We start from the raw sequence: 8669 nt of genomic DNA, 5'->3' as shown, positions 1-8669 counted from the left end.
TTAAAAAAAAAAAAAAAAAAAAAATCAGCATAGGCCTGGTGCAGTAGCTCACGTCTATAATCACAGGACTTTGGGGCAGAAAGATGGCTTGATGCCAGGAGTTCAAGACCAGCCTGGGCAACATAGTTAAGACACCATCTCTAACCCAAAAAAAAGTTTTTGTCTTTTTTTTAAATAAAAAAAGATCAGCACAACTTAGCTTACCAAATTTTTCAGGTAGTGTACCTAATGGTTAGGGAACTGCATTCTAGAGCTATGCTGCCCAGGTTCAAATTCTGGTGACAGTCTTTGCTTTTGTGAGTCCTTAGGCAAGTCACTTAACCTCTCTGTACCTGTTTCCTAAACTATGAAAAAGAATAATACTTGTGGCCGGACACAAGTAACGGATCATGTGAGGTCAGGGGTTCGAGACCAGCCTGGCCAACATGGTGAAACCCCATCTCTACTAAAAATACAAAAATTAGCCGGGCATGGTGGTACATGCCTGTAATTGCAGCTACTCGGGAGACTGAGGCAAGAGAATCGCTTGAACCCAGGAGGCGAAGGTTGCAGTGAGCCGAGATAATGCCACTGCACTCCCGCCTGGGTGACAGCGTGAGACTCTGTCTCAAAAAAAAAAGAAAAAAACTGTACCGGTAGGAACGACAGCTTCACATGAGACAGCACTTAGGACAGTGCCTGGCATTAGTAGTTACTCCGTAAATATTAGCACCCATCACAGGAAAATACAGGGCCAAAACTGCCAGACCTACTAAATGTTCAAAAGAAGGCAAAGAGTCACATTTGTGTTCTGAAGCTGCTCCATGTTTTAACCTTGGCAACTAAGTAAAGCCAGATTTTTGTTTTTGTTTTGTTTTGTTTTTTAGAGACGATATCCTGTTCTGTAGCATAGGCTGGAATTCAGTGGCACAATCATAGTTCACCACAGTCTCAAACCCCCAGGCTCAAGCGATACTCCTGCCTCAGTCTCCTGAGTAGCTGAAGCTACAGGTACATGCCACCAAGCCTGCTATTTTTTTTAATGTTTTGTAGAGAAACGAGGTCTTGCTACATTGCCCAGGCTGGTCTCAAACTCCTGAGCTCAAGCAGTCCTCTTGCCTCAGCCTCCCAAGTAGCTGGAACTACAGGCAAACACCACCGTGCCCAACTAAAGCCAGCTTTTTGTTGTTGTTGTTGTTTTGTTTTGTTTTTGAGACGGAGTCTCACTCTGTCTCCCAGGCTGGAATGCAGTGGTGCAAGCCTGGCTCACTGCAACCTCCGATTCCTGAGTTCAAGCGATTCTCCTGCCTCAACCTCCCAAGTAGCTAGGATTACAGGCCCATGCCACCACGCCCAGCTAATTTTTATATTTTTAGTAGAGATGGAGTTTCACCATGTTGGCCAGGTTGGTCTCAATCTTCTGACCTCGTGATCTGCCCGCCTCGGCTTCCCAAAGTGCTGGGATTACAGGCATGAGCCACCATGCCTGGCCTAAAGCCAGTTTTTAAACTTTAGCAAAGTCCTACAAAACACATCAGTGAGCAGGACTGGGCCTATAAAACCGACGATTTACGACATCTGTTCCATGATGTTTAAGCTTATAGAAAATGGAGTCCATTGGCCGGGCACGGTGGCTCACACCTGTAATCCTATCACTTTGGGAGGCCGAGGTGGGTGGATCACCTGAGGTCAGGAGTTCAAGACCAGCCTGGCCATCATGGTGAAACCCCATCTTAAAAAGAATAGAAAATGGAGTCCAGAAAGGAAAGAGCCTTGGAAGCAGATTTTGCTTTGGGCCCTAGAACCAAACCTCCCCTAGGCAAGGGAGCACAGAAAGGGGAGGGGCAATAGAGAAAGATGAAAGTAGTCATCATACAGCAAATCACCCTGGTACATACATGCTACATGTTGTGAGGGTTTGTTTGTCTTTTAAGTAACTCAGATAAAGACAGAAAAGTGGCCAGGGGCTGGGTGTGGTGGCTCACACCTGTAATCCCAGCATGTTGGGAGGCTAAAGAGGGAGGATTGCTGGAGCCCAGAAGTTTGAGACCAGGCTGGGCAACACGGGGAGACCCCGTCTCTATTAAAAATTAAAAAATTAGCTGAGTGCGATGGCGGGCACCTGTAATCTCAGCTACTCGGGAGGCTGAGGCAGGAGAATCACTTGAACCTGGGAGGTGGAGGTTGCAGTGAGCAAGATTGTGCCACTGCATTCCAGCCTGGATGGAAGGTGAGGTTGAAGCTAGGACCCAAGAGAAGGAGCTACCTTAATAAAAAAAAAAAAAAAAAAAGCAGGGTGAGAGACCAGGCAGGGGACGCCCATACAAACGGACTGAGGCAGAAAAGAGCTTGGATGGAAAGAGGAGATGTGCAATGAATGCGTGGGACGACTAGGCCATGGTGAGGAGCATGGAGTTATCTTGAGGGCAGGGGCACGGGGGAGTCATTGAAGGGCTTCAGGCAAAGAGATGCGCTGTGCAGGGGACTCTAGGAGACAAATTAGGAAGCTGCTGAAGAGTCCAGGAGAGATGGGCTTGCTTGGGTTGGCCAGCAGCCTCAGACATGAACAGACCCAGATTTCTGTGGCTGGAACTGGCCTCAAAGTCAAAGACTGCATTTGAGCCTCAGAGCAGGCCTGCTGCCTCCCCGTTCCCCGTAAACCAGGTGGTGGCCTTCCATCCCAGTGTCCTGGCCCCTCCAGAATGCAGCTGTCTGTTAACTGGCTTAGGCTGCCCTCTGCTGGCAAAAGCGGTCACTTGAGCAAGGGGAGCTACAACCTCCCAAAGAAACAACTCCAGTCCAGCGGGGTGGCTCACGCCTGTAATCCCAGCACTTTGGGAAGCTGAGGTGGGTGGATCACCTGAGGTCAGGAGTTTGAGACCAGCCTGGCCAACATGATGAAACCCCGTCTCCACTAAAAACACACACACATTAGCCAGGTGTGGTGGCGCATGCCTATAATCCCAGCTACTTGAGAGGCTGAGGCAGGAGAATCACTTGATCCCAGGAGGCGGAGGTTGCAGTGAGCCGAGATCACTCCACTGCACTCCAGCCTGGGTGACACAGCGAGACACCGTCTTAAAACACAAGAAGAAGAAGAAAAGAAGCAACTCCAGGTGGAGACAGGGACAGGTGCCTCGGCCCCACCCACCTTCCCCATCTCAGGTAATTGCACGTCCGTCATGCAGTAGTCAGCTCAGAAACCCAGGACACAGTTTCACACATCCTCCTCTCTCACATCCTATCAGGGAGTCCTTTTCATCCTATTTCCTAAACACAATCCTAAATTGGAAATATCCCAGATCCATCCTAACCCTGTCCACCTCTCCTTGTCTCCACTGGCCCCCACCCCCAGCCAAAGCCACCAACATCACTTCTTTAGCCTATTTATTCACTTTCACTCTTGCCCTGGCCAATGTGTTTCCCACTCGGCAGCCAAAGTCCTCATGGGGTCCTCTGATTCCAAGATCCTTTCTCCTCAGTGTTTGAATCAGATGGGGAAATCCCTGATAAATACACAGCCCCACGCACCAGGGCAGCCTGTGCATGTAGAAAACTGTCCTGAGGATCCAAGACAACAAAGGTGCTCACAGCAGAGCCCCACAAACAAGGCACCTGGCCACCCCCCTACTGGGAATGTTTCCCCCATCTCTACCGGTGTCCCAGCCTCATGCCATCCATCCCACTGGCTCTGCTCCTTCCACATCTGGCCCTCCATTTCTTTTTATTTTTTTTTTTCCATTTATTTATTTATTTTGAGACAGGGTGTCGCTCTGTCACCCAGACTGGGAGTGCAGTGGTACAATCACAGCTCACTGCAGCCTCAACCTCCTGAGCTCATTGATCCTCCCACCTCAGCCTCCTGAGTGGCTGGGACTACAGACGTGTGCCACCACACTGGGTTAATTTTTGGTTTGGGGGTTTTTTGGCTTTTGGGTGTTTGGTAGAGATGGTCTGTGTTGCCCAGGCTGGTGAAGTCCTGGTCTCAAGTGATCCTCTCTCCTCAGCTTCCCAGAGTGCTGAGATTACAGGCACGAGCCACTGCACCTAGCCCTCATGCCCTTATATTTCTATCTGCTGCTTCTCTCCCTCCCACAAATTCCTATTCACTTCTAATGCAAAGCAGGTTTGCCATTTCAGCCCTGCCAGCCAGGGTGCTTAGGGCCCACATTTCCCTCAAGCAGGTTGCCACGGTGTCTTCCTGTACTGTACACGTATGTACAGTCCCCTCCCTAGGAAAAATACCAGTATCAGGACGATAGCATTTTCATCCAGATAATTGTGAGGCCAGCATCATTTTATGACCCTGACGTTCATCACATGACATTTGACATATTTTTCTTTCCTTTTTTTTTGAGACAGAGTTTCCCTCTTGTTGCCCAGGCTGGAGTGCAATGGCATGATCTCAGCTCACTGCAACTTTCGCCTCCTGGATTCAAGTGATTCTCCTGCCTCAGCCTCCCAAGTAGCTGGGATAACAGGTGCCCGCCACCACGCCCAGCTCATCTTTTGTATTTTTAGTAGACATAGTGTTTCACCAGGTTAGCCAGGCTGGTCTCAAACTCCTGACCTCAGGTGATCCATCCCCCTCAGTCTCCCAGAGGGCTGAGGCTACAGGTATGAGCCACCACACCCGGCCTGACATTCAACATCTTTTGGCTTGGGCTGAGATTCTGGAAATCCTCACTTACCTCAGAGTCAGCCTGTTGAACAGAGCCTCACCACCCACCCCAGAGGCCTTTGAGAGTAGAGCTGGACACGCTTCGAGACTCCCCTGACTAACTTGAGCCAAGGAAGCTCACAGATCTGGGAGCTTCTAGGTTCCTGCTGCAAATCTTAACATGTTAACTCAGTTCCTAAGGGCTGTTCTTTGTAGCAAGCCTGGTTTTCTGTGAAAAAGAATGAAGACTAAGCAGATAAAAGCAGAGAGGAGATGCAGAGAGAGGACCCTGGCAGCATGGACATCCTGGCTTCTGGGGGTTAGTGAGGCCCAATTCCATCCCTGCCTGTCCTCACAGGGGTTTGGTTTGGTTATTCACCTCTTCCTTGGAGCTCAAGAGGCCGGTGCATTCCAGCCTTTGCCTAAAGTGCTTCAAACTGTGCTTCCAGCCCTTGCAAACTAAAGAACCCTGATTCTCTCAGAGGTGCTCTCTCTGGCACTTCCCATTCCCTTGGCAAATCCAGCCTCCATTCCCAACTCAGCAAAGAACAAAGGGAATTCTGATGACAATTTTCTCTTAAAGTCTTCAATATTTTCCCTTTTGTTTTCTATTTCGAAAGTTAGGAGCAGAGTGATGAGTTCATTACATTCATTCCTTCCTCGTGGCCCATCATCACGATTTTCCACAAGGCCCCTGTATAATTTTACTTCTGTACCTATTTTTTGCTTGTTTGTTTTAATCCCAGTTGCCGCTCTCATTCCCATCCCCCTACAGAAAACCATTCCAATGTGCTTGACGTGCCTTCTTTAATGTGTAAATGACCTTGTTAGATTTGCTATGTGGCCTTCTGACATATACCTCTGTCAGAGGTGCTTGAACCAAAGCAACTAACTCCATCTTGAATAGGGTCTGGGTAAAGTGAGGCTGAGATCTACTGGGCTGCATTCCCAGGCGGCTGGGCATTCTTAGTCACAGCATGAGATAGGAGATCAGCACAAGACTCAAGTCATGAAGACCTTGCTGATAAAACAGGATGCAGTAAAGAAGCCAGCCAAAACCCACCAAAACCAAGATAGAGACAAAACTGACCACTGGTTGTCCTCGCTGCTCATTATATGCTAATATATTAGCATGTTAAAAGACACTCTCACCATTTATATGCCATCATAGTTTATAAATGCCATGGCAACGTCCAGAAGTTACGCTTATGGTCTAAAAAGAGGAGGAACCCTCAGCTCCAGGAATTGCCCACCTCTTTCCTAGAACACTCATGGATAATCCACCTCTTGTTTAACATATAGTCCAGAAATGACTATAAGTATACTCAGTCGAGCAGCCCATGCCACTGTTCTGCCTATGGAGTAACCATTCTTTCATTCCTTTGCTTTTTTTTTTTTTTTTTTTTCTGAATACAGAGTCTTACTCTGTTACCCAGGCTGGAGTGCAATGGCGCAATCTCAGCTCACTGCAAACTCTGCCTCCCGGGTTCAACCAATTCTCGTGCCTTAGACTCCTGAGTAGCTGGGATTACAAGCATGAGCCACCCCACCTAGCTAATTTTTATTAGAGATGGGGTTTTGCCATCTTGGCCAGGATGGTCTCAAACTCCTGACCTCGTGATCTGCCCACCTCAGCCTCCCAAAGTGCTGGGATTACAGGCATAAGCCACCACACCCAGCCATATATTAGCTATTTAAAAAATAAAACATAGAAAATAAAAATCTCCTTTATCCTTCAAGACTTGGTTCAAATGCCCAGTCCCCTGGGAGCCCTTCAATGGCCCAGACTGCTAGTGCCTCCTAACTCCCATTCTCCTCCTCTTTCATTCTAAGAATACTCCTGCATTCTGCAGCTTGGCATATTTTTTAAAAAAAAGAATACTCCATTTTTAGGCAATTGCAAGATTTCCAATAACTAGCTTAATGCTGTCCCAATAGTAGAGTGTGCATAAACTCCCTTGTGGTTAAACATGGTCAGGTAATTATGGTCTGGCCAATTAAATGTAAGTAGAAGCACTATATAGAACTCCTGGAGTGATTGTCAAGGGGAGGGGATGAAAACTCTTTTGCCCTTCCTTTAAGTTCATCTGTTTTAATTTTTTTTTTTTTTTTTTTTTGAGACAGAGTTTCTCTCTGTTACCCAGGCTAAAGTGCAGTGCCACGATCTTGGCTCACTTCAGCCTCCTCCTCCTGGGTTCAAGCAATTCCCATGCCTCAGCCTCCTGAATACCTGGGACTATAGGTGAACACCACCATGCCCAGCTAATTTTTATGTTTTGGTAGAGATGGGGGTTTCACCATTTTGGCCAGGCTGGTCTTGAACTCCTGACCTCATGTGATCCTCCCTCTTTGGCCTCTTAAAGTGTTGGGATTATAGCCATGAGCCACCATGCCCAGCCTCTTTAAGTTCATCTGTTTTAAGTCACTGTTATTTGGGGGTTTTCTGTTGCATGCAATCAGCCAAACCTAATCATAACTGATATGTTGGTCTAGTTATCTATTGCTGGATAAACAGAAGCTCCCAAAGGAACTATTCTGTCATACTCATTGATTCTGGGGATCAAGAGTTTTGACAGGACTTTGTGGGCATGGCTTGACTCTGCTCTGTGCTCTCATGGGCTCCAGCTGGGAAGACTTGATGGCTTAGTGTGACTCAAGCAGCTGGGGACTGTGATCATCTGGAGGGCTCTTCACTCACCTGTCTGGCACCTGGGATGAGATAACTAAAATACTGGGTTCAGTTGGCATTGCTGACATAAGCATCTACACATAGCTTCTCCACGTGACTCGCTCTTCCTTACAATATGGCAGTCTCAGGACAGTCAGACTTGTCAAAAGTGGCTCAGAGCTCCCTCTTCAAGTGTTCCAATGAACAAGATGGAAGTTGTTTGGCTTCTTCCTTATTTCCTTTTTCTCTGATATCCTCTACAATATTTTACCTTAGTGTTTGGCTTCTTCTGACCTCGTCTCAGAAGTCATGCAGCATCAACCTTGCCTCCACCTGCCCTGAGCCAGTTCTCTACACACCCAGCATCAGCATCAAGCAAGATGCACCTGGCAAAGTTGGAGCAGGCGTGGGCAGAGTGATGGTGGCCAGGATCCGGCAGGGGCTACTGCTTCTGGCAGTGCTCCTACCAATGCAGATTTATACAGCCCAAACAACTGTTGTAACACTTTTAAGTAACTTCTCCCAGAATAACTTGGCTGCTCCCAAGTCTAGCTAATGCCACCAGTAAGGCATTGGCAGTGTCCTGCAGTCAGCCAGTCTCCTCCCTCACTCCTCAGGGTCTCACTCTCTTCCATTTCTCTACTGTTAAAAGACTCAGACTGGGTGGGCACTGTGGCTCACGTCTGTAATCCCAGCACTCTGGGAGGCCGAGGCAGGTGAATAACCTGAGGTCAGAAGTTTGAGACCAGCCTGGCCAACAGCATGAAACCCCATATCTACTAAAAATACAAAAAATTAGCCGGGCATGGTGGTGCATGCCTATAATCCCAGCTACTTGGGAGGCTGAGGCAGAAGAATCACTTGAACCCAGGAGGTGGAGGTTGCAGTGAGCCAAGATTGCACCATTGCACTACAGCCTGGGAAACATGAGTGAAACACCCTCTCAAAAAATAAAATACGTCGGGGGCGGTGGCTCACGCCTGTAATCCCAGCACTTTGGGAGCCCGAGGTGGGTGGATCACGAGTTCAGGAGTTCAAGACCAGCCTAGCCAAGATGGTGAAACCCGGTCTCTACTAAAAATACGAAAAATAAATTAGCCTGGAATGGTGGCGTGCGCCTGTAATCCCAGATACTCGGAAGGCTAAGGCAGAGAATTGCCTGAACCCGGAAGGTGGAGGTTGCAGTGAGCTGAGATCGCGCCACTGCACTCCGGCCAGGGTAACAGAGCAAGACTCCAACTCAAAAATAAACAAATAAATAAAAATAAAATAAAAATTATTAAAATTAATTAATTAATAATAAAAGTGAAACACTCAGGCCAATACCGGCCACGGTTTCTCCCCGGCGCCCCCCCCCCCCCA

This window comes from Sapajus apella, unplaced genomic scaffold (genome assembly GCF_009761245.1).
Source record: "Sapajus apella isolate SASKATOON/1434 unplaced genomic scaffold, GSC_monkey_1.0 scaffold33, whole genome shotgun sequence".
NCBI lineage: Eukaryota > Metazoa > Chordata > Mammalia > Primates > Cebidae > Sapajus > Sapajus apella.
This window is presented reverse-complemented; position numbering follows the sequence as displayed.